The 17,423-nt window shown below is 40.6% G+C and overlaps 1 long non-coding RNA gene across 6 annotated transcripts; it reads right to left on the bottom strand.

Annotated features, from left to right (window-relative positions):
- Positions 1 to 20: 20 nt before the first annotated feature.
- LOC124232384 (uncharacterized) lies at positions 21 to 17,000 on the bottom strand. Of its 6 annotated transcripts, none has more exons than XR_006886831.1 (5): positions 16,607 to 16,903; positions 15,192 to 15,546; positions 14,482 to 14,537; positions 9,804 to 9,928; positions 21 to 857 (listed from the first exon to the last, which is right to left on the bottom strand). It is a non-coding gene; the product is annotated as an uncharacterized LOC124232384 (long non-coding RNA). The 6 variants fall into 6 exon arrangements; XR_006886833.1 differs by lacking the exon at positions 21 to 857 and adding an exon at positions 15,813 to 15,866 and having other exon boundaries at positions 9,410 to 9,928; XR_006886834.1 differs by lacking the exons at positions 21 to 857; positions 16,607 to 16,903 and adding an exon at positions 16,954 to 17,000 and having other exon boundaries at positions 9,410 to 9,928.
- Positions 17,001 to 17,423: the final 423 nt, after the last annotated feature.

The raw sequence follows: 17,423 nt of genomic DNA, 5'->3' as shown, positions 1-17,423 counted from the left end.
CACATTCAACATTGGACGTGAAAACGAAAATTAGTTTTTTCAATAAGATATTTTGAAGTGTACAATTTCTATGGGTGATCAGAACATTCACTCATTAGTTCACTTTTATGTTTGCTAACTGCCAGTCACTCTACTCTTTAATACCCTTCAAAAGCATTCATCGCAAAGCTGCCTTTGGTCTTATACTAATGCTTTCCTGGAATCAATGGAACTACAAAGGAGACAGCTCCTCATAATAAAATGGATGTTGGCATTTCATAATCATCAATGAAATTATTCCTGATTTATACTATGCTTCAAAAACTCTCTTCCCTTGCTCCCTAAAGTCTGTACTTTCAAAATGGTATCTACAGCTTTAATTATACCTGAAAATAAACTTCTCTTATCACAAGATCTCTTTGATCATGGACTGCACCCATTATTATCTTCAAATACCCTATTTTTTAAAAAGCCCACTTATATCATGCTCCCAGAGTTATATTAGCAATGGTGTTTTTTAACTGTTTCTCTAATTACTGTTCATAATTATTGCAAATCAAAGTTGTACAAATGATTGGATGCTAGTTGAATTATCTATCAAACTGGGGTGAAACGGTCCTTTAAACTACTGTATACTCAACAAATTTAGAGAGTAAAAACTGAAATGGAACTTTAGTGTTTAGGTCTCCATAGAGAAGCCAATCAGATGCTGTAGTGTTAACAAGGTACTTCAGATCCAGAATAATCCTGCTAATCACACTTCTTCCAGATTAATCAACTACCATCAGTTTCCATGAAGAGGAGGACTTCTTGTGGGTTCCGGTGAGACAGGATTTGCTAAGGCAGACAGCAGCAGGGAAAACTCCTGGTGATAGGATCTGTTAGAGCAAAGGACAGAAGACAAAAAGAAGGCTGTATGCCTAAGAAGTGATCTGGACCACAAGTGCTGTAATTATAAGCTTACAATGTTGCCACACTGCTTTGTGAAACAGATTTTTGCTGTTTATTAATTATTTTTCCTTGTTTCAGGTTTGATATTTTTCATGATGTAATAAACAGTGGGATCTAGGCTCATTTTTCTGTGTATTTGGATTCAGTGAGTAGAGCGTCCTGGTTGAGTCAATAGTTTCATGTAGGGAAGACTTGAGAAACAATGGCAAGGAAGGTTAGGTCAGATTATGAAAATCATTCAAATGCTTATATTGGATTTCATTCTTCAGCAGTCATTTAGTGTTTCTTTTTTTTCTTTTTGTTTAAATTGGGAGCACCATGAGGAAAACGGTGCTTTTGATGGTTTATAAGAGGATAAAGACCGTAGGCAGGGAGAGTAGGTAAGATGACACAGCAATAATTCAGGCATTAAGAAACAAGGTTAGACTCGGCTAGCGATGGGTGGCAATGGACTGGAAAGGAAGGCAGGATGGACACAGTATTATAAGGGGAGAATCTGGCTTCTTTCCTTTTGTTTTTTCAGCCTTTTGGGTTTAATATCATTCAACCTTCCTGATTTGTTTCACTTCCCATTTATATTTTCCTTCCTCCTTTGGTAACCTACTTTTTCTTTCCCGTTTTTCCCTCTTGTTCCTTTGCCTGCATTTAAAGAAATTATCTTATTACCTTCCTATATAGAATGATGATTGAATCAGTCAGGCAGATATCAAATGGTAGATTTGGGTAGAAATTAACCATAAGGCTAATTAACTGATTAGAGTACATTGCTTCTTTTAAAAAAAAATGTTTTTACACCCTTTATCTTCAGTTAGAAAGAAGGATAGAAAACAGAAGAGAGGCAACGAGGGAACAAAAGAGTAGAATGGGAAGGGGAGGACCAGAGACTTTCATTTATTCATTCATTTAAGAAGGGCTGTGCTTCCAGAGAAAGAGACAGTGCCAAAAAAATAGGAAAACACCACACAATAATTTGTGTTATTGTAGTTGTATTATATATTTCCCCTTCTAACTCAGTTGCATAAAGTAGAGATGCCAGGATGGGAGGCTAAAGACTAAGGTGAGATGGGCAGTCTCCCTCCCTCCCTTATTGCCTGCTGCTTCTCATATCAAAAGGCAGAGTCTACGTCCCTCTGCCTAGGCCTCAGTGACTGGCTCAACCAACAGAGTGCTGTGGAAGAGAGTTTCTGGGACTTTTGAAGCTAAGCCATAAGAAGCCTAGGTCTTTTGGAACATTTCTTCTGGGATGCTTTCTTTTGGAACCCAGCCATCACTTTGAGAGAAGCCCAAGTCACATAAAGAGGCCACATGTAGGCCCTCAAGTTGGCAGCCCCAAGTAAGATAGCCAGCATCCCCTGCCATCCTAGAAGTGAACCATCTTGAAGTCCAGCCCAGTTGAGCCTATAGATGATCGCAGTCCCAGCTGACATCTGACTGCACTTCCTAAGAGACCCCAGGAGAGAACTGTCAGGCCAACCACAGCCAACCCACAGAACAATAAGAGACAATAAAAAGTTCCTGTTTTAAGCTACTACACTTTGGTGTGGTTTGTTACACAACAATAGATAACTTCTTTCATCCTTACATGAGACGTGAAGAACACTTCATCAAATGTTTGAGAGATTCATATGCCACTCAGAATGCATGCATATTTATAATCTATTTTCTTTATTTTAAAGATCACTTTATCATTCATTAGCCTTGAAACTGAAATCTGAATTCACCTTGATCAGAAATCCTAGGAAATGCTTAAGCAAATATTTTAAGCATTATCATATCTGGAGTACTGCTTCAGGATAAAATGATTAATGTGAAAAAAAACTGATGTGTAATTAGAAGATCAAGTTTAAATTCTAGCTCTGTCATTTATCACTGTGTGACCTAGGACAAGTTACTTAACATCTCTGATTCCCAGTTTCCAATGCTATAATGTATTTGAAAGTATTTAGTGATGCCTGACAAAACATACTCAATAAATTTCTACTTCTTTCTTTCCTATGAAAGTTCTGTGCTCATAAGTGCAACCATGTTGAAGCTCATCATACTCCTTCCTAAAACTGAATATTTTTATTATTTATCAAACATTTCCCTTGATAAATATTTCATAAGCTTCCACAGTTTTGCCTTAACTAGTGTGATCTACCGTACTTTCCCTGTGGAATAGCTTAACAGATTTTAGGGACTCACTCTGTTGCTAGATTCTCACAAGGGGGCTTTTCTGACGACGTTCTTTTGTTTTCAAGGACATGACCCTGTTTTAAGTTTTAAGTCTTGAATGTGGTTCCCTACTCTAGTGCAAATGTTAACAAGTGCATATCAAATAAGAGTTTTAAATCAGTTCATATGTTTACGTATTTAAGATATAATTGATAATATTACCCATTTGCTTTGATTTGAGATGCCAAGTGATTAAAAAAATTTTAAAATTGAAATAAATAGAAGCAAATTACCTTGCTTATTTGAATTTACCATTTTTGCATAAATAGGATGAACTAATTTAAGTTGCAGTTATCCTTTTAAATGACTTAACTGATGTCTGCTGAGATACTCAAGGCCACATGATTAGTGGAGTCATGCTGAACATCACTCTGTCTCATGGGGTTGAAAGTACAAGTGCACCTTGCAAAGCCTGGAGATATGATGCTGCAAGCTTGATCTTTTCTCTGTTAGTTTTTTCTTCTGTTTTGTCTCCCTCACCTCACTCTAGGCTGCTTTATGTTTTCCAGAGGGACACACATTGCATTTGGAGATGTTCCTCCTTTTTCAACTCTATTCTTATTTTACGTCCTGTGCACTTGCTCTTGAACTTACATCACAATTCTGCAAAGGAAAAGCTGCTTATTCATCTGGAAACTTATGGTAGGAATCCCAAAGACAGTGCTGTAATGGGGACTGAAGTTCCTTTAGCAAATCCTGCTTTTTGATGAGCCTTTTAAAAATCTGGACAAGAGACTACCAGCTAGAGTACGTGGAATCCATAATTTGAGAAGAGTGTTTTTCAAACTGCACGTCCTGACCTATGTGACTAGATTATGACAAGCACTTAATAAACAATGAAACAAAATGGAGTAGATAATATTAGAGGGTATCACATGTAATAAGGGGAAGTAAAGTTTCATAAAACTTTTGTATTAGTTTTGTGTGTGTGTGTCTGTATAGTGGTTTATATAAAAATTATTTCACTTTTTTTTTTGTAAGTTGCTGTCAAAGGAGTTTGAAAGCCACTGCCTTGGATTTAAAGCTATCTGAAACAGTTTTACAGTATACCAATTTGAAATGAAGCCCCAACAATATATTTAAAATATAAAAGTGTAGATAGCTTTTAGTTACATATTTTAAGGGGACTGGCAAGTTACTTTTCCTTAGAAGTCTAGCCTTGGGATGTCTGGGCATTTTCCAAAGGGCCAGGAACAAGTTATCCCAAGAAATGGTAGGAGCCCAAACTCTCGCTCCTTGGGAGGTCCTGAGGTAACAGGATCCTCATCTCATCTGTGATGCTGCTGTTGCCCTGTGGCAGTGGCTGTTGGAAGTACTGTGTCTTCCCTAACCAGATCAGAAGTACCTAGTTTTCTCAAGGTCTCAGGCTGCCAGCAAGATGGCATCGCACTTCTCCCTCATTCGTGGGACCTGCACCCAGCCTGGAGAGCTGGAAAACTCCACCCTTAGCTCTGCTTTTTGCTAGAGAACCTCCCTTTTCCTTCCCACTGGGTCCTGGGAAGATGGGAGGCAGCAGTAACCATCACTTGTGTTTTATCCACACCAAGTGCGTCTGTTTTTGCGTGAAACCTGACTCAAGCAGAGGAGAGTTCCATCCCTGGAATTAGAAAATTAATTCTTAATGAGAGTAATGACCAATCTGCTAATGAGCTTTGGGGAGAGACGGCACATGTTCCTGCAGCTGATGGATGCCCCTTTTAGAGCATATATGATATCCTCCCCAGGTCTTCACTCAGCTGGGCTAATGCACTGCAGAACCAAAAGAATCCTCAGGACAGGAAGGGACCCCCTTGACTTTTCTGGCTCTTGCCTCCTTGACATTTTCCAATTTCTCACTTTGCATTCTACTCTCTCTGCCATTAAAATGGCTGTCTATTAAACTGATTAGTGGAATCTGCCATATCATATCACAACTTTTTCCATCTGCTTATGGTTTTTAATTTTTTTCATAGAAAGCCCTAACCTAAATCCTTTACTCTTCTTTTATAATGCTTTTATTCTCACCTTACTTCTGCTGAAAATCAGCCAAACTCCTTCATCACTGCCCCTCCCCCCAATCTTCATCAACATTCTCCTGTTATCCAGGTTTTTTTATATACTCTCAAGAGGGAGTTAACAAAGATGGACTAAATTTTTACATAGGACCTTTTTGTTTCATGTGACATTTTCAGTAGGAGCTTGCAGACAAATTAACAAAGCAAGGTAAAATTGTTACCAACATTAGAATCTGATTTTAAAATATTTTCTAGAGTTTAAAACGTGGCATAAAGCAGATTCCTATTTAAGAAAAAGGGCCTCATTATAAATTGTCACGAAGACCCTGAGACTGTCCTACAAAGCAGTGCTATGGGAGGATATGAGGCACAATCTGAGTCACCCCAAGAGTTAATTTAAATGGAGAAAGTGCAGGGCTGGCCCCAGGGCTGAGTAGTTAAGTTTGCATGCTCCCAGAAGGAGGGAGGGAGGGAGGAAGGGATTAAGGAAGGAAGGATAAATAAATGCATGAATAAATAAATAAATGGAGAAAGTGAGATCATCTCCCAAAGCACTAGAATTGATTTTTCCCTGAGCCTCTCCTTAGCTTTAAATTCTTATAATCACAGAATATAGAGAAAGAAGATACTTGGTGTTCATTCTAATTGCCCCATTTTACAAACCAAGATATCAAGGCTCAGAAGCATAAGGTCATTAAGATAATTCAGTTATTTGGTTGGTTATTAGGACTAGGGTGGTTTCAGAAAGGATGCAGAAAAGTGAAACTATTTGAGAGCTATTTAGAGACTGTCATAATCAGCACTGACTGACTGGTTGGTGGTGGGATGAGACATTGGATACTAAGAGAGAGGGAAGATTCAAAGATGTTGCTTGAGTCTTTAGCTTTAGCATCTATGCAAATTGGAGGCATTCATTTTGAAGGAGGACATAGGAGAAAAAGTATCTGCAGAGAAAGACTGCAAGTTCAGTTGAGGAGTGCTGAGTTTTGGGCACCTTTGTAAAATCTAAAACAATGTACTACAATTGAATATGCACGGGAGAAAAACCAGAAGACTACTGAGTTCTCAAAGTTTAGCAAAGATAGTGTCTCCAAGAGGACATTATCATCATCCACAGCCGCTGTAAGGTCAAGTGAGACAAAGATGGAAAGATGTCTATTAGGTTTAGCTGTAAGGAAGTCATTGTTGACCTTGGCAACTCCTAAAAGAAAACAGAGGGAAAAAGCTCCTTGATATCAGACTTGGTAATGGTTTTTGGATATAACACCAAAAGCACAGGCAATGAAAACAAAAATAAACAAGTGAGATTGCATCAAATTAAAATGCTTCTGTACAGCAAAGAAAACAATCAACAAAGTGAAAAGGCAACTTATAGACGGGGAGAAAATATGTGCAAATTATAATAATAATTATAAGGCGTAAATATCCAAAATACATAAGGAAATCATACAATTCAATAGCTAAAAAGCAAATAACCAGATTAAAAAAATAGGCAAAAGATCTAGGCTGACATTTCTCAAAAGCTATACAAATAGCCAACAAGTTTATGAAAATGTGCTCAACATCACTAATCCTCAGAGAAATGCAAATCAAAACCACAGTGAGATATCACCTCACACCTGTTAGAGAATGGTGATTACCAAAAGACAAAAGACAAGTATTGGTGAAGATGTGGAGAAAACGGAACCCTTGTACACTGTTGATGAGAATCTGAATTGGTAGAGCCATCTGAAGACAGTATGAAGGTTCCTCAAAAACTAAAAATAAAACTACCCTATGATCCACCAATTCCACTTCTGGGTATATATCCAAAGGAAAAGAAATCAAGATCTCAAAGAGATATCTGCACTCCCACGTTCACTGCAGCATTATTCACAACAGCCAAGATATGGAAATAATCTAAATGTCTGCTGATGGATGAATAAGTAAAGAAGATGTGGTATATATACACACAATGGAATATTATTCAGCCAAACAGAAAAGACAGAAATCCTGACATTTGCACCACATGGATAAAACTTGAGGGCATTACACTAAGGGAAATAAGCCAGTCACAGAAAGACAAATACTGTGGGATCTCAGTGCAATCTAAAACAGTCAAACTCATAGAAACAGAAAGTAGAATGGTGGTTTCCAGGGGCTGCAGTGATGGGAAATGGGGCACAAAGTTCAGTTATGCAAGACGAGTAAGTTATGGAGATCTAATGTACAGCAATGTGACTATAGGTAACAGCATTGTACTATATTCTTGAGATTTACCAAGAGGATAGATCTTAAGTATTCTCACCACAAAGAAATAAAGGTAACTATGTCAGGTGATGGATATGTTAATTAGCTTTATTGTGGCAATTAATTCATAATATATACCTGTATCAAGACATCAAGTTGTACACCTCAAATATATACAATTTTTATTTGTCATTATGTGTCAATAAAGATGGAAAAAAGGCACAAAAGCCATGAACAGACATCTTACTGTCTAAGGATATACAGATGGCATATGAACACTGAAAAGATTTTTAACATCACCAGGCATTAAGGAAATGCAAATTAAGACCATGAGGAGATATCACTATACACCTATTATAACATAACCACAAATACAAAAAATAGTGGCAATACCAAGTACTAGGAAGGACAGGAAGTAACTGGCTTTCTCATACAATGCTGCTGGAAATGCAAAATGGTACTCCCACTCTGAAAAACAGTTTGGCAGTTTCTTAAAGAACAAAATATATACTTGCCATACAACACCAATCACACTCCTGGGCATTTATCCCAGAGAAATAATAATTTATGTTCACCTAAAAACCTGAACACGAACATTCATAGCAGCTTTATTCATTAAAGCCCAAGACAAGAAAGAACCAAGAAGTTCTTCAATAGATGAATGGCTAAACAAACTACAACACATTCACACAGTGGAATACTATGTAGTAATAAAAGAAACAACTGATACACACTACAACTTGGATTGATCTCAATCTCACATCAAATAGTCTATGATTCCATTTATATAACATTCTTGAAATGGAAAAATTATAGAGCTGAAGACCTAATAAGTAGTGGGCAGGATTAGCGAAGGTGTGGGAGAAGGACAGGTATGATTATAAAGAGGCAGCACGAGAGAACCCTTTGTGGTGATAGAACAATTCTGTATCTTGATTGTGGTGATGGTTACACGAATCTCCACATGTGATAAAATGGCCCTAAGCTATTCACACACATTGTACCAGTGTCTGTTTACCGGTGTTGAGACTATATTATGGTTATCTAAGACATAACCATTGGGGGAAACTTGTGAAGAGTACAACTGTGCTAATTCCTGTGAATCTATAATTATGTCACATAAAAAGTTATTTACAAAGTATATGTAAAAGCCAAAAATAATCTGAAAACATTTTCTTCTTAAAAAGGCAAGCTAGAGATGGAGAAAAAAGTTTGCAAAAATACATTTGATAAAGGTCTGAACTTCTTCAACTCAACAAGACCAAAAGAAAGTAAACACAATAAAAAATAGGCTAAATATTTGATCAGACACTTCATTAAAGGAGATTATAAATGGTTAAAAAGCAAATGAAAAGAAGTTCAACACTCAGTCACCAGGGAAATGCGAATTAAAACTCAGTAAGATACAACCAGACACCAACTAGAATGGCTAAAATTAAGACTTACCAGAGCATCTGTTGGTAACCAGAGAGCAGTGAGAACTCTCAGACATTGCTTATAGGCATGAAAAACAGTAGAGCCAGCTTGGACACATTTGTAGCTTCTCACAGAGTTACAGATAAACTTACCAGAAGACCCAGCAAGCCCAGTCCTAGGTATTTACACAAGAGAAATGAAAACACGTTGACACAAAAAATCGTTTGTAAATATTCATTGCAGCTTTACTCATAATTGCCCCAAATGGAAAAAAGGCCATGTGTCCATCAACTGAAAGGAAAACAAACTGTGGTTCATGCACACAAGGGAACACTACTCAGAACAGAAAGAATAAACTAATGATTCACATACATGCATGAGTCTCAAAAGCATTCTGCTGAGTAAAAGAAGCCAGACAAACGACAGCCTATACTTGGGGCTGGCCCGGTGGCATAGTGGTTAAGTTCGTGGGCTCTGCTTTGGTGGCCTGGGGTTCATGGGTTCGGATACCAGGCATGGACCTAGCATCACTCATCAAGCCACGCTGTGGTGGCAGCCCACATAAAATAGAGGAAGATTGGCACAGATGTTAGCTCAACTAAAATCTTCCTCAAGTAAAAAGAGGAGGATTGGCAAAAGATGTTAGCTCAGAGCCAATCTTTCTCATACACAAAAAGAGTCTGTGATTCCATTGATATGAAAGTGGAGAAAAGGCAAAACTACTGCAATAGAAAACAGACCAGTGATTGTTCTCAGGCATCAGAGAGGTAGGGGTGGAGGGAGGGGACTTACCGTAAAGGAGTACAAGGATCTTTCTGGGATGACGGAAATATTCCAAATCATGATTTTGATAATGGTCATCTATTATATCATTTTTGAAACCTCACTCACTTGTACACTGAAAAGTGCTGAGTTTTATTTTCTCTTATACACACCTCGACAAAACTGGTTAATAGTTAAAAAAGAAAAAGCAAAATCTGCAGACTAAAGGGAGTCACATGGTAAGGTCTGCTCACCCACCGAGACAAGGCCACTGTAGTTCTCCAGCATCATCACATCTCTGTACAGGGTCCTCTGTGCAGACTCCACCTGCTGCCACTCCTCCTGGGGAATTCCGCAGTCACATCCTTGAATGACACTGATACCTGCGATAGCACATTTCTATTCAATGTGAGGGTCCAGAAGCAGTGACATAGAGAACACTTTTAGAAACTAAGTCTTACTATGTTTACTGTTTACAATTTAAAACAAAATGCTATAAAGGATGACCATCACGGGGCCCTAATTCTGTCTTATACTTTGAGGAGACGTACATCATCAGTAAAAAAAAAAATTATTCTCATGCCGATTTATTTATATTTATTTTTATTTTATATACGTATATTGTCACTTAATATAATAATGAGAAACCTTAATGCCTTATTTTTTTAGGTAAAGTTATTATAAACAGGATTCTTGTATATATTTCCCATACACCAATGGATTACACTGAGCACTCTGCAGAGTATACACACCCCAGCCTGGAGATCTCTTCTGGGTAATAGGAAACCAGCAGGAGACGCATGTAAGCCCAGGGAGGCATTAAACATCACTGGAGTTTTATTTCAGGAGCAATGCTCTAGAACAGGATTTCCTCAACATGGCATTACCAACACTGTGGACCAGACGATGCTATTTTTGTGGAAGACTGTGCTGTGTATTTTACGATCTTTTTCAGTATCCCTGTCTTCTACTGATTGGTTGCCAGCAGCATCCCCAGTTGTGACAATCAAAACTATCTCCAAACATTGCCAAATGTCTCCTGGGGAGGAAAACTGACTGCAGCTTGCAACCACTGCTCTATATGAATAGTGGACAAGGTCTTAAGCAGCAAAACAAAAAACCTAATTTAAGAAATTATGATATTAAGGCAAAGCAACAAAGATAAAGAATGGGAAACTAATTCTTACAGAAAACAAAATCTGGTCATCATTTTCTTGTGCAACTACACACAGAGATGCTCCACAAGCAAATGGGTGGATGCTGATGCCATACACAGAGACCAAAAGAATAAATAAGAGTCAGAGGTTGGGTCACGGTGAGGCAGATGTTTTTCATTTGTACCCAAAATGCTGGTAGAACATACAAATGGAATTATTTATTTCACTATTATTGCATGCTTTTGAAACAGAGAGGGAGGTCTAAAACAAAAATTAGAATTTAGGAGACATCAGTCATTTAGATGGCAACTGAAGTCATCAGAGAAAAAGGCCTGGTTGAGAAAGGACATAGAAACTGAGGAGAGAAAAGGCACTAAATACAGAATTCAGGGAAATAGCAAAATTGAAGAGGCAAGCATAAAATGAACAGGCCATGAAGGGTGAGAAAGAATTTCTAACTGGTGGAATGAGAAAGCATAAAGATTAAAGTACTGGAAATTAAGAGAAGAGAGATTTAGAAGCATTAATGACTCCTCTAGTTCAAGGGAATAGCTTGGGCACAGACATTTACATCCCCTGCCTCCATAAACACACTCAGATAAAATACAAAACCTACTATAAAAGTACAACAAAAAAGGATTGCAGAGAAACATCCCAGAAGGCTACCCAAAAAGTTGAACAAATTTTGGAAGACAGAGGGTAAGGTCGTATTAGATAACAAAGACAGGACAATGTAGCCCACAATCTAATGCAAACAGAGAAGTGGGCAAGAAGGAGCAAGGCACTGATGAGAACCCAGAAAGAAGTCCAAGCTTCAAGTGAACAAGACCTGGAACAAAGTGTGTGGTGGGAAGAACGATTAACAGAGTAAACTTCCCGTTTGAACACAGGCGATATCATTCAAATGAGCAAGGAAAGGCTGGAGACTAATGTCACAGGGATAGCTGGAGGCCACCTGGGAAAAGATAGTCAGATCTCTCAAGCCAGAGCAGGATAAAATAAAATGCATTCAAGATTGAAATGCAAGAAATAAAATCACATTCTAGAGGACTACACAGAAAATGATTTTACAACGTTAGAGTGGGAAATGCCCAACTATGACTGAAAATCCAGGAATCAGAAAAGAAAAAGATGCTAAATTTGACAACATAAAAATCAAATGCCAGGGCTGGCCTGGCAGTGTAGTGGTTAAGATCGTGCGCTCCACTTCAGTGGCCTGGGGTTCACGGTTTCAGATCCCAGGCACAGACCTACACACCGCTCATTAAGCCACACTGTGGTGGCAGCCCATATAAAATAGAGGAAGATTGGCACAGATATTAGTTTAGGGACAATCTTCCTCAAGCAAAAAGAGGAAGACTGGCAACAGATGTTAGCTCAGGGACAATTTTCCTCACCAAAAATAATAACAAAAAAAACTTTTGTTAAATCGTGAGCAAGATAAAAATACAAAAAACTGCAGGAATATTCTACAATTTATTTCACAGAAAAAGGGCTATAAGGGTATACTGGATACAGTCATTAAAATCAGCACATAAATATGAGAATGGATAAGGGATAAAGGGTTCAACAACAAAGAACTACAGTGAACTATCAACAAAAAACAACGATGCCCCACCTATTCATGAGAAGAGCAAAGCTTACAGAACTAAACTGAGATCAGTTGTAAGTCACACTGGTGAAAATCCAGTTTGATGCACACTCTATTTGCAAGGTTGTGAGGAGGAAACACACTCCCCCAGACTCTTGGCTCTACCCTCAATCACACCCACAACCCAACCACTTCAAAGTTAACTAATGGCCTTATGATCATCATTCCTTGCTAGGACTACAGAAATGGCCTCCTACATTGTATCTACTTCCAGGACTGCCCCACTAGAGTCTATTTTCAAACAGCAGACAGAGTTATTCTTTTCAACTCTAAGTCTAAACTCTCCTTTTGACTCAGAAGGATAAAAACCTAAACCCTCTGTATTACCGAACTAAATGGAGAGAGATACTGCGTTCATAAACTAGAAGACTCATGATCAGGATGTAATTTCTCCCCAAATTGATCTATACTACAAATTCTCCGAGTCTGTGCAATGAAAACCAAAATCTCAGCAGATTCTTTTGAGATAAGAAAGCTGATTTTTAAAACATTCTGTAAAGATTCAAAGGACCTAGAATATCCAAAACAATTTTTAAAAAAAACAAAGTTGGAAGACTTTCATTACCTGATTTCAAGACTTACTGAAGAGACACTCATCAAGACAGTGTGGTATTAGCAATAGGATTAACACAGACCATCAGAAGTGAACAGGGGCCAGCCCTGTGGCTGAGTGGTTAAGTTCACGCACTCTGCTTTGGCAGCCCAGGGTTTTGCCAGTTTGGATCCTGGGAGTGAACCTAGCGCTGCACACCAGGCCATCCTGCGGCAGCATCCCACACAGCGCAACCAGAGAGACCTACAACTAGAATATACAACTATGTACTGGGGGGCTTTGGGGAGGAGAAGAAAGAAAATAAAATTGGCAACAGTTGTTAGCTCAGGTGCCAAGCTTTAAAAAAAAAAGACCAGTCTACCAGCCCAGGATTCCCTCTACGACAGAAGCACCAAATGCACCATCAGGGATGGCAAAGTTAAAAAAAACAAAGAAGACGTGAACAGAGTCTGAAACAGACCATACCTACGTTGCTGGTTGATTTCCCACAGAGGTGCCAAGGTAATTCAATGGAGAAAGGATAGTCTTGCAGCAAATGGTGCTGACAAGGGGGCTGTGCAGAGCTAGAGAGCACAATATGGCAAGGGCCTGTTCCTCTACTCCCGATGTTTACAGTCCACTGCCAGCACAAAATATCAAGACCCCCAATACTGAAATTCTAGGTTTCAGATTGAACCAACTAGAACACATTTTGTCCTTTTCTGATTAGCAGCTTTATACTAAAACAGAATTTAAAAGCTGATCAGAAAAGAAAATTATGGATACAATGGATAAAAGACTGAAACCTTAAGAGAATAATATCAATCAATTCATGAAAATACACTGAAAAACATACATAAAAATGAACAGTTTTCTATGAAAATGTAATGACCAAAGTCATACCAAGAAAAAAATACAAATCTGGTATAGCCTTATGATGAATAAATTAATCAAAATCTTCACACAGAAAGTCTTCATAAGGCTCAAATTTACAGGTGAGTTTCACAAAAGCTATATGTAACACAATTTCCTTATCTAAATTATTAGAAAAGAAAAGGAGCAGAACCATTTTCTTTTATGAGACTGTGACCTTGATACCATAATTGAACAGAGAAACTAGAAAGTAGAGTCTAATCCGACCTGTGGATACAGAAATAAAAATCCTAAATAGAATATTAGCAAAAAGCCCTAGGAAAATATGTAAGAAGCAACTTACCACACTTAACAACTAGGGTCTATACAGGAATTCAAGCTCATATTAGAAAATCCATTGTACCGTTTACAGTATCCATAGATAGAAGGAAATAAACTATAGCTTTACTCCAATAGCTGCACAAAGGGAATCAATATAATGCATTGCAGTCATGACTAACATGAAATCTCAGCAAACTGGTGCCCGGAGGGAACCTACTTACCCTGACAAGGTCACTTACAAAAGCTGACAGCAAACATCATAGTTAATAGTCAGACAGGGTATATTTTCCCTCTAGATTGACTTGATCTATTTCTATTTGTCTTTTTTCCATTTCATGCATGGATCCTTCTAAACCTATAAATCCCTTACAATACAAAGTGGGGAATGGAGAAAGCGCTCACCTGAGGGACGTTCACTTTCTGTGGCTCCTGGGCGAGTGTAGAGAACTGTGGCTCAGCTAAGGGGACAGAAAGAAGACAGGGGTCCTGAGATTTGACCTGCCACAGCTCCTAGAGTCACCTCCCCACATCTCAGCACCTCAGCTGGGGATCATCCTCCCCTAGACATAGGGCCATCTGTGCCTGGAAAAGGCATGAGGAGGATGACAGACAGGCAGCACCACCTGTCTTTGTGTGACTCTGAAATGATCATCTGCAGTTTTTTAATGAATGAATATAAACTTTTCTTGATTGATTTAATAATAATGCACGGGGGCCAGCCCAGTGGCGCAGCGGTTAAGCGCGCATGTTCCACTTCGGTGGTCTGGGGTTTCCCAGTTCAGATTCCGGGTGCGGACATGGCACTGCTTGGCAAGCCATGCTGTGGTAGGCGTCCCACATACAAAGTAGAGGAAGATGGGCAGATGTTAGCTCAGGGCCAGTCTTCCTCAGCAAAAAGAGGAGGATTGGCAGCAGTCAGCTCAGGGCTAATCTTCCTAAAAAAAATATTAATAATAACGCATGGGTCCTTCTAACAGCAAGAAATAAAAACAACAGATTAGTTGAATTAAACTACACGAAAGGATAAGAGACCATTCTTTCATTAAAATTAACTTAGAAGAAAAATAGTCAGTATACATCATTTATCTATTTTTCTCAGTAATACTATTCACCTCTTGGTACAGACAATTCACAGAAAAGAGATGGGATGCCTGAAGGCAGGAACTTTTTTAATTGTTCGTTTCAGCAGGGATGTATTCCTCAGAAGGCCCCTTTGATAAGATACTTTTGGTGACTTATTTATGAGAGAGGGAACTGCAGTTTTCCTTCTGACTCTGTCACAAATCAGGTTTCCCTGGACAAGTCACTGAAACTTTCAGGCCCAATGTCTTCAAAGTTTTCAAGAGAGTTGCAAGTAGATGACTTTGGAAAATCCTTCAAGCATCATTATTCTGGGATCCTGCGAGGTCAGGATGATGTCATTAATGTCACATGTGGTGATGGACACGTCTGACAGCAGCGCAGCCTCTGTAAAGAGCAGGGGCCATTTAAGGGGACCAGAGCCAGAACCCCCGCCCTCTGCCTGGTTGTCCCTGTCCCCCGGACCTCGCCCTCACAAGCTCCCCAACAAAGCAGCCTTTCCTGAGCAGACTGCCCCTGGGCCACCCCAGCTCATCTGCTCTTCTCAGGGACGGCCCAAACCCCCCACTGTCACATGGTGTGGTGGCTCCTGAAGGTGGCATCATCACCAAGTCTGGCTCATTTTGGGCAAGGAGATCAGAACGGCTTCTGACCTTGCAAATCTAGGACCTGCTCTTTCTGGGCTCTTCTGTCTCCGCTCTGAAGCTCTGGAGAGAGGTCTAAGGTCAGAGGGGTGCTCTCCTCCAGGTAAGACGCCTGCACAGAGGCCCCTGCTTCCTGCCTCACAAGGGTTGCTATGTTGAAAGAAACTGGCACGTGGATCTGGGAAATAAATTCACTTTAGAGGCCAAAGACTGACTCTTAAAATTCACTATAATATCAGACTTAAAGGACATCTTGTCAGTGCAGAAGGGGCCAGGCCCCTCTGTCTGACCCAAGGGACCTGAAGAGACACTAGAAACCCCAGGGTACATGTGACACATGGTGGGATTCCATCCACATCCCTTCCCTTACATCCCTGGGGATGTGGGGACAGGCCATGTTCCTAAGAGCTGGGAAGGCCGCAGTGCCAGTCTTGGGCGGGTGTGACATCAGACAAAGCCTGAGGCTGAAGGGAAGCCACCTGCCCTTGAACCCAAATCCCGCGCTGCGACCTCCTGACCGAGCACATCCGCCACTGACCTGAGCCTCGGCTGCTGGGGAAGCGGTCGTGAGGGCACATCAGGCCATCCAGCGACACCAACAAACTGACTTCCAACTACGGCAGCAGCTGTCCCTTACCCAGGGCTTCCTACCCGGCCCTCGTCTAAATACTGTACAACGATGACTCCGACCTAAGGCTCAAAACGACGCCGTGAGACGGCGCTATTAACCTCACGTCCACATGAGCACGCTGACCCAGGCCCTTCTGTCGCCCCTGCTCACAGGTGACAGAGCCGGGACTGACCGGGCCTTTCGGGCTTCGGAGCTCGGCTGCCCCGCAGACTCGGGCCCCGTCCGCGTTTTAACCGGCCTCCCGCCGCCGACGTGGGCTTTTCTGGCGTCGGGCTGCAGGAGAGCCGGGCACACGGTCCCCGCACGCCCGGGCCGCCCCAGCGCCCACTCCTGACGGGCTCCGCCGCACCTGCGCCCCGGGAGCCCGAGGTCCCCCACCGGCCACCCCGCCGAGGTCCGGCCTGGGCACACACATGGCGCTGGGGGCGACGGGGGCCCCAGACCTCCCGCCCTTAGGGTTCCCCCTCACTCTCACCCCAGGCGCGCCGTTTACTTTCTGAGGAGACTCAGGCAACTTACGGTAACCGCGGAGTCTGGAGAAGACGAGGGAGGAGGCGGGGCTACGGCTGCACATGCGCAGAGGGGGCCCGGACTCCCCTTCCCAGTGCCGCGCGGTGAGCCAGAAGGATTCAAGACTACATTTCCCATAGGCCTCGGCGCCCCTTTTGAGGTTGTTCTCTCAGCGCCTCCGCTTTTCAGAAAGCTGGAGAATGATGTGCTCTCTGAGCCGTAGCCCGAAGAAGTTAAGGGTTAAACCTGAACTGTGCCACTAAATGCGAAGGGTGGTCCTCTATTGGCTCATGATTGAAATAGCATTTTTTTGTGAGTCAGTTGTAGACAGATTGGGGAAAATTGAATATGGAATGGATATTGAAAATATTAAAATTACCGTTAGTTAGATGAAGTGTGAAAAAATTTTGGAGTTATGTAGTAAGTTTTATTTTGGAAAAAACAGCCATGACGACTGAAGTATTTAGGATTGAAATTAT

The sequence above is a fragment of the Equus quagga genome, unplaced genomic scaffold (assembly GCF_021613505.1).
Source record: "Equus quagga isolate Etosha38 unplaced genomic scaffold, UCLA_HA_Equagga_1.0 HiC_scaffold_5238_RagTag, whole genome shotgun sequence".
Lineage (NCBI taxonomy): Eukaryota > Metazoa > Chordata > Mammalia > Perissodactyla > Equidae > Equus > Equus quagga.
Note: the sequence above shows the minus strand (reverse complement) of the source record. Positions and strands in the feature narration are given on the sequence as shown.